Source organism: Platichthys flesus, chromosome 18 (genome assembly GCF_949316205.1).
Source record: "Platichthys flesus chromosome 18, fPlaFle2.1, whole genome shotgun sequence".
Classification (NCBI taxonomy): domain Eukaryota; kingdom Metazoa; phylum Chordata; class Actinopteri; order Pleuronectiformes; family Pleuronectidae; genus Platichthys; species Platichthys flesus.
Window position 1 is genome coordinate 20,256,255 of NC_084962.1, and position 14,918 is coordinate 20,271,172.

At 45.8% G+C, this 14,918-nt stretch overlaps 1 protein-coding gene across 2 annotated transcripts in view; it reads left to right on the forward strand.

Moving 5' to 3' along the window:
• hivep2a (HIVEP zinc finger 2a) overlaps nucleotides 1-14,918 on the forward strand; it is a 69,905-nt gene that overhangs the window by 38,383 nt on the left and 16,604 nt on the right. For both annotated transcript variants that reach the window (XM_062411193.1, XM_062411194.1), the window contains exon 5: nucleotides 14,796-14,851. The gene's annotated coding sequence lies outside the window, so the exon portion shown is untranslated. The remainder of the gene's footprint in view (nucleotides 1-14,795; nucleotides 14,852-14,918) is intronic.

The following is a 14,918-nucleotide window of genomic DNA, read 5'->3' on the forward strand; positions in this document are numbered from 1 at the left end:
TGTCACTTCAGTATCGATCAGTTAAATCTCCATAAACAGATTTCACATGTGAATATTCAGAATCTGTAGGAAGGGACAGGAGTTTGGTGACGGAAGCTTCTGGAGGAATAACGACAGTGAACACATCGACTGAAGTGCATCGGCTTTTTAATTCATCTGTGTGCGTCTGCGATGGTAACAATCACAAACCACAGCTCCCAGCCATCTGTCTTCAGTGTCGGTGTTTCGGTTGAAAGTGACTCCCATCGTGTTCATATTGAATCTGAACAATTTGTTCCTTATTGAATCTGTTTAAACGCCCACGAGGTTCCGTGCAGCTTTCACAGTCTCCGAGCGTCTCGCACACTGAGTCCAGAGCAGCAAGTCTTTAACAGAGGATTGTGTGTGTTTGTATGTTTCACACAACACACACTGTGACGTTGTTGTCGGGGGGGTATGACAGCTACAAGTGTCAAAATATGCTAATTGCCATGGAGACAAACTGCCGCTCAGGCATCAGCTTCTCGGGAATCGGGGGGGGGGGGGGGGGGGGCTTCGGCGTCATGCTGTGTCATCTCACCCCCCCAACCACGCACAGACACGCACACATACACACTTGGAGGCCTGACCATGCAGAAGCCAACATTGGAGCCCTTTAGGTCCAGCACACACCTTCACCATCACAAGGAACGACAGGTGAATTACTCCAGATGTTTTTTATTATACTATTTACACATTTGGCCCTTGTGAAGTGTTTCTTTATTAATATAAGAATTAACATTTAAACTGGAAGTATTTAGTAGAGGTGCAGTCTGGCAGTTTTTCATGTAGAGTTCAGAAGTTGAACTGATCACATGTCATGAACTCTGCTTTCCTGTGTGAAGCTTGTATTTACTTCCTCTTCCTTGGGCCCTGAATGCAGCATCACTTCTGTGAGAACTCAGTTTCCCAGAATGCTGAGTCGTGAACGACAGAATCCTGGAGGTGAGAGGAGGGAGCGTCATCCTTCCCTCTGGTGTCAGGAGGTCATTGTGTGTGTGTGTGTGTGTGTGTGTGTGTGTGTGTGTTTCACAGCATGTGTTTCCCATCTGGTTCCACCCAGTCCCTCAACACTGACTTCATTCTAACCTCTTTCCCTCGTCCTTCTTTCTTTTATCGTTCATCGTCTTATTGTTTCCCTCTCTCTCTGTTCATCTCTCTCTCTCTCTTCTCTCTCTCTTCATCTCTCCCCCTCTGGACTCTGGCTTCCTCCCTCCATCCTCCCATCCTCCACTCTCCTCGAGATAACACAACACCTTGACCTCGTGCTCGTTCCAGTGATTGTGTTCGACGCTCTGATGTCATCGCACCAAACTTTCCCCGGCGAGATACCTCATCCATGGCGTCATTCTCCCTCCATCTCTCCTTTCTCTTCTCTTTCCTGTTACCTCCCTCCATCTCTCCTTTCTCTTCTCTTTCCTGTTACCTCCCTCCATCTCTCCTTTCTCTTCTCTTTCCTGTCGTGCTGCATCCTGGATTCCTGAAGATAAGCATCAACATGTAATTTAATCTAATTATAAGTCTTAAAATCCCATTTGTCCTACGATGAAGGGAAATCTGAAAATGAAGGGGCGGGGGGGGTGAGATCATGTCATTTGTTTCCGATTTCATGCCTCCAGTTTGCACCGTCGGGTTTCACAGGTTGTGTTTCTCCTCACATGTGTGTAGCCTGAGTCGTCCTCACACGTGTTGCCAGAGGATTCCTGACAGGGTGAGAGCAGGAATTGGAAACAAGTGGAATGAGCTCACTCTGTGGGCGGAGGCCTCGCCTGCAGGAAGAGGAACCAACAGCTCTGAGTTACTGCAGCGAATCGCCGTGATTCGTGTTTTGTAAACTTCCAAACTTCGCACGGCGAGAAGATGAATCACCCGAAGGGCCCCGGCAGATCGTTCCGGGGTTCGATGCCGCGGCGAGGGACACGGGGCTTCGTGCTGACACCTCATCAGGACACGTTGAGGGACAGGAACTGTCCCAGATGATCTCGTTGGAGGGGAAGTGAGAACTTTCAGCAGCTCCAGCTCATAAAGGAGGATCTGAGTTTCTATAAACTGATTTTTATCGTCCTTGGCCACAAACCAAACAAAAAAAAACTGATGGTTCAACTTTTTTATACTTTATACTGGATAGAGCCTTTTTGACCAAATTTACAATGAGATTGTCCGTGAGCCAACGATTCAGTGACTTTCAGAACCTGTCAGGTGACGTCCTGCAGGTAACATCCAGATTTTCCCGGTACAGGAGGTCGAGCGGCGTGTTGTGGTCCTTCAGGCTTCACGTGCTCTCAGGTCGGAGGTCGGCAGCGTACGAGCAGCCCTCGGAGGCAGCATCGCTCTTCCTCGTGCGCTCGGTGTCTGCTGTCTCCCTGAGCTCTATCATTCTTCCCATTCAGCTTCCTGCCCTATAAATATTTGAGCAGCCCCATTAGGGAGTGAGGTAATCTCCACACACACGCTCACGCACACACTGACGGCGGCTGCCATCAAGGCGTAGTTCAGATCCTAATAGTCCTGTCGGGGCGCCGGGCCCCGGAGCTAACGGGCTAATTAAGAGCGAAACAGGTTTAACAAGTTTAGACTGTTCATTAAGGCAGAAACCTGATTAATTAACGGTCGGGGGGGAGAGCTCGTTAACGAGTCGCCTGATTAATTAAAACTGCAGACGACAGAAAAGTGTAACTTGAAAATGGGAGGAAAAGGTGAGGGATGGTCACCGCCACGGGAAAGAGGGGAAGGAGAGAGAAGAGGAAAAGAAAGGGAGAAAGGAGGAGAGATGGATGTAGAGAAGTGGGCAGAGGAGAAGAAGGGAGATGAAAGAGAGGGAGAGAGAGGTGGTGGAGGTCAAGACATTAAAACAAAGGGGGATTGTAGAGAGAAAGACAAAGGCTTGAAACACACACACACACACATACACACATACATATACACACACACACACACAGTGTTGAATGACGGTTCTTTGTGTGTGACGATGCGGAGGCCGAGTCATGTGATCGTTTCCCTCACTCCACATGTGACTTGACGATTTGAAAAAACGTGAAAAAAACAAATATTATTTTTTTCTTCGCCCTGGATATTTTTTAAAGCGCTTTGTGTTTTGTAACCCGACACTATGAGGTGAAGGTGACGAACAAATCAAGCGCACCTTCTCCACATAAATGGAGTCAGGGGTCCATGAGGAGCAGAGAGGATCATGGGAGGAGAGCCGGCTGTGGAGGAGGAGCAGGTGCTGCTGACAGCGCCTTCATCTGTTCCTATGGCGCCCCCCCCCCCCAGTGTGTGTCCTCACAGATAGAGAGCAGTGTGTGTGTGTGTGTGTGTATTTGTTTGTGTGTTTGATGATTTTATTGATGAATAAACTGGTACTCAGCTGATTTCCATGGAGCTGGACACTGAGAGACACAAGCTGCTTTCACTTCTTCATGAATCTATACGTCCGGCCTCCTGCTGCTCTACAGGCTCCGCCCCCTCGCCTGAACGTTCCCCACATGTTCCTGTTGTCCTGAGTCTGGACTGAGCTTCACATGTTGTGTTGGAATTGAGATTGTTGGTTGTGAGGCTTTGTCTCGACAAAATTGTGCAACTGCAACTGAGAGTGCAGCAGAAAATACACTTTGTAGGAAAAGCAGATAAAGTTGTGTATCGACGTGATGAGGACGTGTTGATAAGAGATCACAAGTTGATACTTATCAGCAAACGTTAAATTCCTGCTCAGATATCTGATCCTGCTGCACAACCACCACTTGAAGTGATGATTATTATTCTCGTTGTGGTTGAACTTTCACTTAGAGGAAGATTGTGTTCAGTTTTCTATCAGGAGAACGTTCACAGTGCGGTGGCCGTGTTTCCTTCAGAGCATTTCATGCACATTTCAAACTATTGCATTAGATGAAAAGTTCTCTTCTCCACTGAAGCTTGTTTGCTCTGATGACATAAATGTGTTTTACATTAAAGAAGCTGAATTTAAACAGAGAAGGAAATTACAGGAGTGAGATGCAAATCAGCAGCAAGCACTGCTGCAGGAAATGGAACAGGAACATTGTGTATGTGCAGGTGTAGTGTACGAGTCACACACACTAACACACACACACGCACACAGACACACACGCAGAAGGAGAGAGAGAGAACACACACCTCCTACATACCTGCTGTTCTTCGGATGTGAGGGAATGGCGATTAGCTCTGTGTGGCGTGGGTGGACAGTCCGTGTGTGTGTGTGTGTGTGTGTGTGTGTGTGTGTGTGTGTGTGTGTGTGTAACGGGTGTTGGGGACAGTATTCATTGAACCACCCGCCCCCATTGTGTCGAGAATAAACTACACACACACACTGTGCACTTCACTGCTTGTAGATGAGGAGCCAGGAGCGAAGATGTTAGACATCATCTAAATTCAGTTTGAGTCTTTTTCCACTTTTCTTTTTCACTGTCGTCTTTCTCTATTTACTCAATAATGACTTTGTACACAACTTCTGAATTTCTCATAGATACACTACATCAAAAAAGACCAACAAATTGTGACGACACTTTGCATAAAGAAATGTCCGCTCTTCCCCCTGAGCCACAGACGTCCAAACACCAGACGTGTGCGTCAGCCTTTTGTTCTGCTCTCATATCACAATGGAAAACTTTTCATAATGAACTCGGCGGTTGAATGAACCGGAGGTGACGGAGGAGACGGAGGCGGCTGGAACCAAACTCTTCCTCTGAGAGCTTTTACAGGATGACACACACTGGTTCCACAGATGATACATGTTTTATTACGCTCTATAATGCCCCCCCCACTGGTTATTCTGCTGTTTTCCGTCGAACCCTCCTGACATAAATACTGGTACCACAGCCCTTAATTGGATCCTGTTTGGGTTGTGAAGTTTGTAAGTGAAAGTCTTGGTAATTACCCCCCCCCCCACATGCTACATGTGAGTTATCTTATCGCTGCTGCTGCTGCGAGGCTCAAACTGCACATTTCTGATGCAACTCTGTGAAAATATGTCCTCCAGGAAAACTTGGGTGTGGAGAGGAAAACTAACTCAGCGTTATGGTGCAGCTAAAACCTGCCTGCAGGGTTTTTATTAACGATGGAGGGAGGAGGAGAGGAGAGGAGAGGAGAGGAGAGGAGAGGAGAGGAGAGGAGAGGAGAGGAGAGGAGAGGTGAGGAGAGGAGAGGTGAGGAGAGGAGAGGAGAGGAGAGGAGAGGAGAGGAGAGGAGAGGAGAGGTGAAGCGATTCCAGATAATTTTTCGGGAAACAGGAAAGCATGAATGAAAAAGAGGGAAAGGAAAAGGAGGCGCACAGCGAGTAAAGGAGACAACCAGAGGAGGAAAGAGTGAAAAGGAGGCAGGAGAACAAAGGAGACGAGGAAACAAGGAAAGCAGGAGAAACGAGGGGAGGCGAGCTGGGAAGAGGGATGCAGATGAAAGAAAAACAGCTTATGTAAGTGTGATGATGCCTGTAAACACACACCAACACACACACACACACTCACACACACACACCTATATACCAGGAATAGTCTGGTGCCCTGAATTTGACTCAAACTTTCGGAGGAGCTGCTGGAAGCTCCCACTCGAGTGCATCGTTCATTCAAAGACTCCAGAATCTGTAAAAACACAAACTCCACTGTGCACAGAGCTAAATCAGGATGAATGCATGAAGAAGCTGCTATAATGGCCGCCAGTGTGTGAGGTTTAGCAGTTTGCGTCACAAACGTCTCTGCGGCCGCAGCCAGAGGCATCGGGGCTAAATTTATATCGGCCGGGAAAGAGAAGAGACTGTTGTGGTCTCGACTCCGGGTCAGAACCGGATCTGTGGAGGAACAAGGACGCGTCTGATGAACCTCTGTTTGTTAATGTTAGTGACACACTGCCCCAGTGTCTGCTGGAGGTCTGCAGGGGACTGAGACCCGAACCCGGAGCAGGTCTGAGACCCAGACACACAACTGAGACACGAGCCCACAACAGGTCTGAGACCCAGACACACAACTGAGACCTTAACCCAGAACAGGTCTGAGACCCAGACACACAACTGAGACCTTAACCCACAAAAGGTCTGAGACCCACACACACAACTGAGACCTGAATCCACAACAGGTCTGAGACCCACACACACAACTGAGACCTGAATCCACAACAGGTCTGAGACCCCAGACACACAACTGAAATTCAGTTTCTGACTCAACTGAACAGACTGAAGATCTGAAACAAACAAGGTGTGAAATAATCCTCACCATTATATGTCAAACAGGTATTGTTTTGCTCAAGGGCACTTCAGCTCTAAACCTATTCCTCAACAGCCAGTAAAATACCTCAGGGGCGGGGTGGGGGGGGGGGGGATCGCTCCTAAAGAATTTAATTACATGTTCAGCTCAGAAAACCTCGAAAGTCGTTTTCAGACGTGATCTACTACGGTTAGAATCCGGAGGAGGATCTCCTGCTGCGTTCACACATCGACTCCTTCTCCTGGATTTCACAGACACCAGGAGGTCAGGTGGATAGAGGTCGTAGAAACCACGTGCGCCTCCTCATCCGGAGGAGCGACGCAGTCCAGTGTTCGTCTGGAAGCAGCTCCATGGAAAACCAAAGGAGAACTTCTCCTGCAGAACAGAACCCCTCTCCTCCTTCCTCTGTCCATCGTGCTTCCTGGTGTATTTTGCAAACTGTTGTGGAAAATGTAATGAAGCCACACACACACACACACACACACACACACACACACACACACACATACACACACACACGCACACACACACACATACACACAGGGCTAACTCAGTAATAGTTTCAAGGCTGGCTCAACGGCCCTGTGGAAAATATGACCGCCTTCTCTTTTCCACTGGCAATTTACACCAACAGGACGCCTGTTTTTCCCCTCCTTACCTCCTCACCCCCTCCCCTCTGTTTCTTTTACTCCCTCTCTCTCCCTCCCTCTCTCTCCCTCTCTCTCTCATTCCCTCTCTCCATCTTTTCCTCTGTCTCTTTCAGCTTTCTTGGTTAAATGGAAACATGTTGCTCAAACAGCCACAGCTGCAGAAGAACGGCTGTTTTGGAAAAGAAAACTCTGAACCTACAGTGTGTGTACAGTGTGTGTACAGTGTGTTGTATACAGTGTGTGTACTGTGTGTGTACAGTGTGTGTGCCGTATGTAAGACTGTGTGCCAAGAGACACAACATTGAACATGGAATTCTTTTACAGTCTGAGTTGGCGCTGGGTCACATCACGTTTCCCATGTTACTGTAACTGCAGCGTTTGTGTGTGTGTGTGTGTGTGTGTGTGTGTGTGTGTGTGTGTGTGCGCATACTGGAACGAAAAGAAATATTAAGAAAAAGAACATGAATGAAAGAGTCGACTAAATAATATCAGAAGTTGATCCATTTAGACTCAAGATGTGTATCTGCCTCATGATTTATAATAATAAAGACCAAGCAGATGAAAAGTATTTGCAGGGAGACCCATGAAAGAAAATCAAGTTAGTAATAAAAGAGAAGCAATAAAGACAGACCGGATTAATAAAAATACAATAATAAAATAAGAGTAAACTAAGAAGAGAGAGAGATTACGCGTCTTTTTTAAATTTTTTTACCTAAAATATAATTTCAGGTCCATAAATTTGCTTCTTTTTCAAATGTTTGTTGGACAAAACACAAACATTGAAATCGTCCCTGTTGTTGTTTTTTATTCTTTAAATCAAGGAAATGGTGAAAACAATCTTTAGCTGCAGTTTCACTCTGGAAGATCTTTTCATTCAACAGCTGCTGAACCAACTTTGTGGTTTTGTAAACTGCCGTTTGACGATTGACCTGAATTCTTACAATAAATTGTTGTTTCTGACTTTAGCTGAAAAGTTATGACTTTTGAAGCCGTAAATTGAACCAGTTTTGAAGAAATAAAAGATAAATTATTGGTGTTTCTGTCCAAACAGCTGATTTGGTGAATGATTCATTTTCTCTTAGTAGTTTTGCAGAAACTGAATCATCTGTTCTGACTCCGTCCTGGCTTCAAGCTGCCGGCCCTGAAACTCAACACTACCCCTCAGAAGTGTCACAATTAAAGTCTTCCTGAAGAAACAAGGAAGTAAATCCCCGTTGAGCTGGTGTGAGCAGATGCAGGAAGTGTCGACTCTGCGTTTACAGCACGAAGCGTAACAAGAGAAACACAAACATCACAAAATCAGACGAGGAGCAATAGTTCGAGTTTGTGCACTTGCTGAATTTTATATGGCGATTTCATTTTATAGTCACCAAAGAAAAGATAAATTAAACATAAATATATTGTTGTTTTTTGAGATGCTGGAGATGTGTGTGTCGTATAAAGTCGTAACTGATCCCAGTCGTCCCTGTGGTTTCACTCAGTTGTTTGAACGGGAAGTTTTGTCTCGTTAAAAACTCGCTGGTGAGTCCGAGAGGTAAAAACATCAACAAACAAATAAACTCAGACTTTTCATCCACGATATTTATTCTCCACATTAAAACTCTTCTCTCTCAGAGCAGCCAAAGTTTAAAGTGAGTTTAAAACTCATGTTTCTTTCTTTATCAGTTTTCGTTGTTTTCCTGGAGCTTTTATTGACCAGTTAACTGCGTCTCCGCCCTCGATTGTAACACAAACTTTCTTCTCTTTAAAACCAAACTCGTTTTGCTGCCGTGGGTTTTTAGCTCGTCAGCAGTTTCTCTTTTCTTTGGAAACCACACGTTATATTCTAAAAGCACATCCACAGATTACCTATGGAAGCCTGTAGGGGACAGTTTCTGCATCTGACAGAAGTGAAACACAAAGCTGCTTCTTCTCTGCACCGTGTTCAACGCATCATTTTCTATTTCCTTTTTTATTTTGTGTCAACTTGTGAAAAAGGTTTTTTCACAAGTTGCATAAAGTCTTGAGTTTGTTTCGCTTCAGCAAATTCTGACGATCGTCCTGTTTTTAATTTTAATTTCTTCAGTTTGACTTTTACCTTCCTGTAACTTTCCAGTGTCTGCTCCTCATCTGGGAGTTTTACTATGCAAATTTAACTTGGAGATGAAGTAACTTTATTTGTGAATGATCCCAAAGTTTGATCCCGTCTCCGTCACAGAGCGGCTCTGTGGAAGTTGTGTGTCCGTTGTGTAACTGTGGATTTTATAACAGCGATTCTACAGCAGCAGCAGCAGAACTGTAACCTTGGCTCTCCAACAACTTCCTCCTCCCACGCACACAAACACGCACACGCACACTCATACTCAAACACACTCATCCTGTCTCAGCAAAGCCGCCTGTGCTGCCACCTCCCACACACATACCCTATTGAGGGCACACACACACACACACACACACACACACACATTCTAACAGAAATATCCAGTAGCAGTAATTGACTTCCTACCTGCTGTAAATCACTGTCTACAAGCTGTCTGCTGTGTGTGTGTGTGTGTGTGTGTGTGTGTGTGTGTGTGTGTGTGTGTGTGTGTGTGTGCCTGTGTGTGTGTGTGTGTGTGTGTGTGTGTGTGTGTACAGTTGAAGTACTCTTGATACATCTCTGTGGCTCTAGCATTTCATTTCACTGCGTTCTGGAGAGCCTCCTCCTCCGGCTCCTCAGACCGGCGGTGATGCGTCAGCTCAGCATTTGATTGACAGCTCCAAATTAAAACCAAACATGGCGTCGTCAGTCGAGTGGTGGGAAGGCAGAGCGATGATGCTTCTGCTCTGAGACGTGAAATAATGAGTTTTATGTGATGAGGATTGTTACTTCATCGATGGACGTGTTTCTATTTCAGATGTATATCAACAACTTGTATATTATTTATATTATTTGTATATTATTAGTGGTGTATTTCTCTTTCTTTCTCCGGAGTCTGTTAAAGACTCTTTGTGGGACATGTAGGAAGCGAGAGGCGGGAGCAGAATCAGAGGAACAGAGACGGTTCGATTCCCCCGCTGTGTGAACGCACCTGACACTGAAACGCTGGGTTTCCCTGGAGAACCTTTGCTTTTTACAGGTAGAACCACATGTCTGTAAAAAGACCTCCTCAGGCTTGTGGAGTTGCCCTCGTGTCTTGCTGGGAGTTTCCTGGTTTAAAACACAACCTCCTGCTGCTGCAGTGGCTTGAGCTCCGGTGCCTTGCTCAAGGGCAGGGTCGGTGAACAGCGCAGATGTTTCCAGTTTCCACCCGACACACTTCAAACGTGACTTTTTAATCTTGGAACTCAGAGGTGTGTTAAAGTCGTACCTGGCTGAAGTGAGAGGGCAGGTACTGAAACACAACTGCTGAGCAAGTGCTTTTTGATTTATTAAACTTCTGGCCGGCGCTGAGATTGGCCCCGAGTTTTATTTGGCCTGGCGCGGAGACGCTCTTAAAATGTTTTAACTCTGCTGCAGCCAGGGCCTCTACACACACACACACACACACACAGACGCACAAACACACACACACTGCTATGTTTTTACCCACAAATAAAAGGGAGGTCTTTTTATTTTCCTCAGATAAAACCTCTTTACGCCTCTCAACCTGATTTTAACCTCGGTTTCACTATTTGTTTCTAGTTTCACGTGTGTTGTGTTGATGCTGGTGTGTGCGTCTCCTGATCCCATTTGAATGTGTGTCCGTTTCTACAAGAAACTTAAAGTGAGTTCACAGATAAGTTACAAGTGAGGATTTGGTTTGAGCAACAAAATAAACACAAACAGAATCTGCTGAAATAAAGTTTTTTAATTCAGTCTGATCATCGACCTGCTGATACCAGACACACACACAAACACACACACACACACACACACACACAGAGACACACACAGACACACACTCTGGTTCATTGTCCCAGTAACTTCTGTCTTAGTCCAGGTAAAACACAGGTAGTGTGTTAATGGAGGTGTGTGTCTGTCCAGTGGAGGCCGAACCAGGTCGAACACACCTCTCTCTCTCTCTCTCTCTCTCTCTCTCTCTCTCTCTCTCTCTCTCTCTCTCTCTCTGTATAAAGTGGTTAATCACTGAATGGAAACCATTAGTAACATGTTTAAATAATTTACACAACGTCTGACGACCCAAAGCAGCAGAAATATGAACCCCACCTTTGTGTGTGTGTGTCTCTGCTTGTGTGTGTGTGTGTGTAATCAATGCATTCATGGTAATTGCTATACATAAACCCTTATGTGTGTGTGTGTGTGTGATGAAGATGTAGGTAAAACCTGATACTGTCTGTGTGTCCGCGGGCTCCTGAAGCCTCCAGTTGTGTAGTTGTTGTGTAGTCTTCACTCTCTTCATGTGCTTTGAGATGTGTCAGATGTTTGTGTTTGGAGTGTTTAAACAACACCTCTTTACCATAACACATTTCCCCCATGACACTGCTCCACCTTCTCTCCGTCAGGCTACACTCACTTCCTCATTTGTGTTGTTGTTTCCTCTCCTGTGTCCTTCTTGTCTTTCTCTCCTTTGTCATCTTTTGTTTTCTCGTGTTCTCGTGTTCTCGTTTCCTCTGCCGCTCTGTGTCCTCGAAAGTATCATTTCACCCAAACACAGTTGTTCTGTGTTCTGCTCATGGTTTTATTCATAAGCAGAAAATGCTGCATTTATGAAAGAGAGACACGACACACGCACACACACAGACACACACGCACAAAGATACATTCTCTCTGTTTTTGTGTCGCAGGAATTCCAACCATTCCTGTTGGTATGTGGCACCCCAGCTTGCCAATTTAAGAATAACTAACAACCACACACACACACACACACACACACGCACACACACACACACACACACACACACACACACACACACACACACACATACACATGCTATCAATGAGAGAGAAGGGGATTGAATCAAATATTGATCTATTGTCTCATCGTTTGGCAACATTATTCCTGAACGTGTTCCCAGTGAAGCTGGATGAAATGAAGAGGGAGAGAGCCTCCTACACACTTCATACAGCACTACACACACACACACACACACACACACACAGCCCTCTGAGTGCATGATTAATGCCCCCACAGAATATTCGTACCTCCAGGGTTTGGGTACAGAAGATTCACACAGGTATGAACCAGTACGGTTCATACCTGTTTGAATCTTCTCGGGGGTTAAATCTCATCATCACTGTTGAACATCTGTAAACATCTCTGAGGAACATCTGGGACACTGAGGCGTTGTGTGAATGTGTCGAGGGACAGGTGCTTTGGAGCGGCCGCCACAGCAAACCACCATTAAGACAAAGACAAACATTTACTTAATTTAGTTTTCAGGCAAGAATATTTCCTTTGTTGTTTGTCCAGAACCAGGAAATCATATATTCCTGTAGATGCTTGTTTCATCCACCTGCGTCTCAGAAACCCCACCAGTGTGAACCCGGCGCCTCCTCGGGTTGTTTCTAATGCAATCACTCTTGTGTAACAGCTGTTTTCTTAGGATTAGATAACTGCAGATACGCGATAGTGACACACACACAACAGAGAACAAACTTAGCTCAGGTCTGCTGGTGTCAGTGGGAGTTGAGCTTCACCTCTATCTGATTCCACGTCTGTGGAAGTGGAGCTGATCTCTGCTCCCGTACGTTAGGTAACTCGGGTTATTTCAAACATGCTCACACATCAGAGTGTGTGAGTGTTTGTGTGCTTCACTATATTTACTTCTGAGTGCAGCCTCTGAATGCTGCTTGTTTCTGACCTACCTACAACTTGGGTGTCTCGTCATGCCCTCTGCCCCCCCCCCCCCCCCCTCCCTTACACACTCGCTTCCTACGCTCGCACACAGAAACATCGCCGGTAGCTGCGTCTCACCTACGCACAGGAACTGGGGCAGGTTGTGTCGGTGCGCGTATGAATAAAGATTTATGTAAGCCATTCACCGCACGCTCCCACTCACTCTGCGGACCATTCAACACTTCCATTATGAAACCAGTCACTTTACATAAGATTACACTGGAGTTTAACCTGTAACTATCTGCTTTAAGGTCCAACTCGTTTAACTCATTGCAGGATTATGATGTTGTGTGATTCAGGAAGTCAGATATCTGGAGGTGTGTGTGTTTGTGTGACATCATCCATCCGTTGGTGGCACAAGAAGCTCAAAATCAAACTTGTGCAAAAACCATAACTTACACAAAACCTGAAGCCTTTTTATCACTTCACATGTCTGTAATCAAGGAAAAGAACCAAAACCAGTATGCCCGCTAGGTGAGGGTCAGGCTGGGTTCGTTTCTCACAGAACCAGTGTGGTTGTGGTTTTATGTTCCGCCTGCAACTTCCATTTTCTTCTTCTGTTGTGAAACCTGGCGTTAAGCAAAGCTGAAGTCAAAACACTCAACTGAGAATCATGAGACCTTTAAGTGATTAAAAGTAGCTGTTGACATTAATCTAACGTAGATTCACTCTGGACTCATCCCGGCCTCGTGTTTCCCCCGATGCTGCTCTTCATCCTGGCTTCTGCACCACAGCTTGTTTCCTCATGAGGACACATGAGCCACGACTCCCTGATACCGAAGGATCCAAGCACCTTATTGAATCACTTCTGTGTTTGAAAGCTGCCTTGACTTTGTTTTGGCACCAACTTCACCTCCAGGTCATCACCGCAGGCAGGTTGTCTTTGTGCAGTTATGTCAGCTGACCCTCCGACCAGCCAATCAGAGTCATGCTGAGTTTGATTCTTGAACTGGAAACCCATTGTTTCTAACAGACTCCTCTGGGTTTCATTCCACATTCTTGCACTCTCGACACCATGGAAAATATAGAAATGTGACCCAGGTCTGAGATAATCATTGTGGTCTGTTTGTGAGTGTGTGTGAGTGTGTGTGTGTGTGTGTGGGGGGGGGGGGGGGGTACATGCGAAAAAACACACAAGCCCACAGTTAGCGTTTCTGCTGCTAAGAATACAGCATGTTTTCCTCAACCGCTATTTATAGATCGCACATTGGGCCCCTAGACACACGCGTCACTGAGCCCTGCTTACCAGCACTGTGGCTACATTGTGTGTGTGTGTGTGTGTGAGAGTGTGTTTGTGTGGGGGTGTGTGTGCGTGTCGCAATCAGAATGCCAGGGAGGTTGTTTAAACACTGAGATGAGGAAATACAAAACCAAAACTGCAACTTCAGCAGGTGTTTGTGTGGGTGTGTGTGTGTGTGTGTGCTTGTGTGTGTGTGTGTGCTTGCGTGTGTGTGTGCTTGCGTGTATGCGCTTTTGATTTCAGGTGTTGGTGTGGTAAAGAAACGTTAAACAACGGAAACACACACTGCATCTGCTGCAGTGTTCGCAGTGCAGTTGCAATACTTTCAAGTACTGTGTGAAGTACGTGTTTCTTTGTGTGTGTCTGTGTGTGTGTGTGTGTGTGTGAGCGTGTATGTGTGACGGAGTGCACACCAAGTTATATAGAACTCTGACACCCAGAGAGGAAGGAAAGGTGCTCGCAGTGATGACTGCTCTTCGACTTGGCCTTTTCGGACGCCTACACACATTATGACACTCACACGTCACTTCCACAGAACTATTTATAAGCCTTTGTGTCTTTTTAGGAACAGCGTGGGTTTGCTTTGCGTTGGTGACTCACTGAGTGGAGGGAAGGAGGAGGGAGGCAGGAGGGAGGGAGGGGGAGGAAAAGGCAACGAGCGCAGATAGATTCCAGTGTGAAGGAAGTAACTGAGCAATCAATGACATTTACATTCACACAACTTCTCGGTGTGTTGCCGTGTGTGGTCGTGTGTTGCACTTAACGAACCGGATGTATCATATTATTGTAAATGACTTTAAAATATAAGGCGATCTTTTACTGTGCCATCACTGGATTTGATGGATAATTAACTCTCTCTTTCTCTTTTGTGTTTCTGCAGGTTTCTGAAAAGTGAATGAAGCAGCGGAAAGACGAAGCACCTTTATCTAAAGAAAGGTTTGTGTTTATGCTTTGATGATATTGTGTTTGATTTACACTGTTCGTCTCCAAAACTCATCAAATG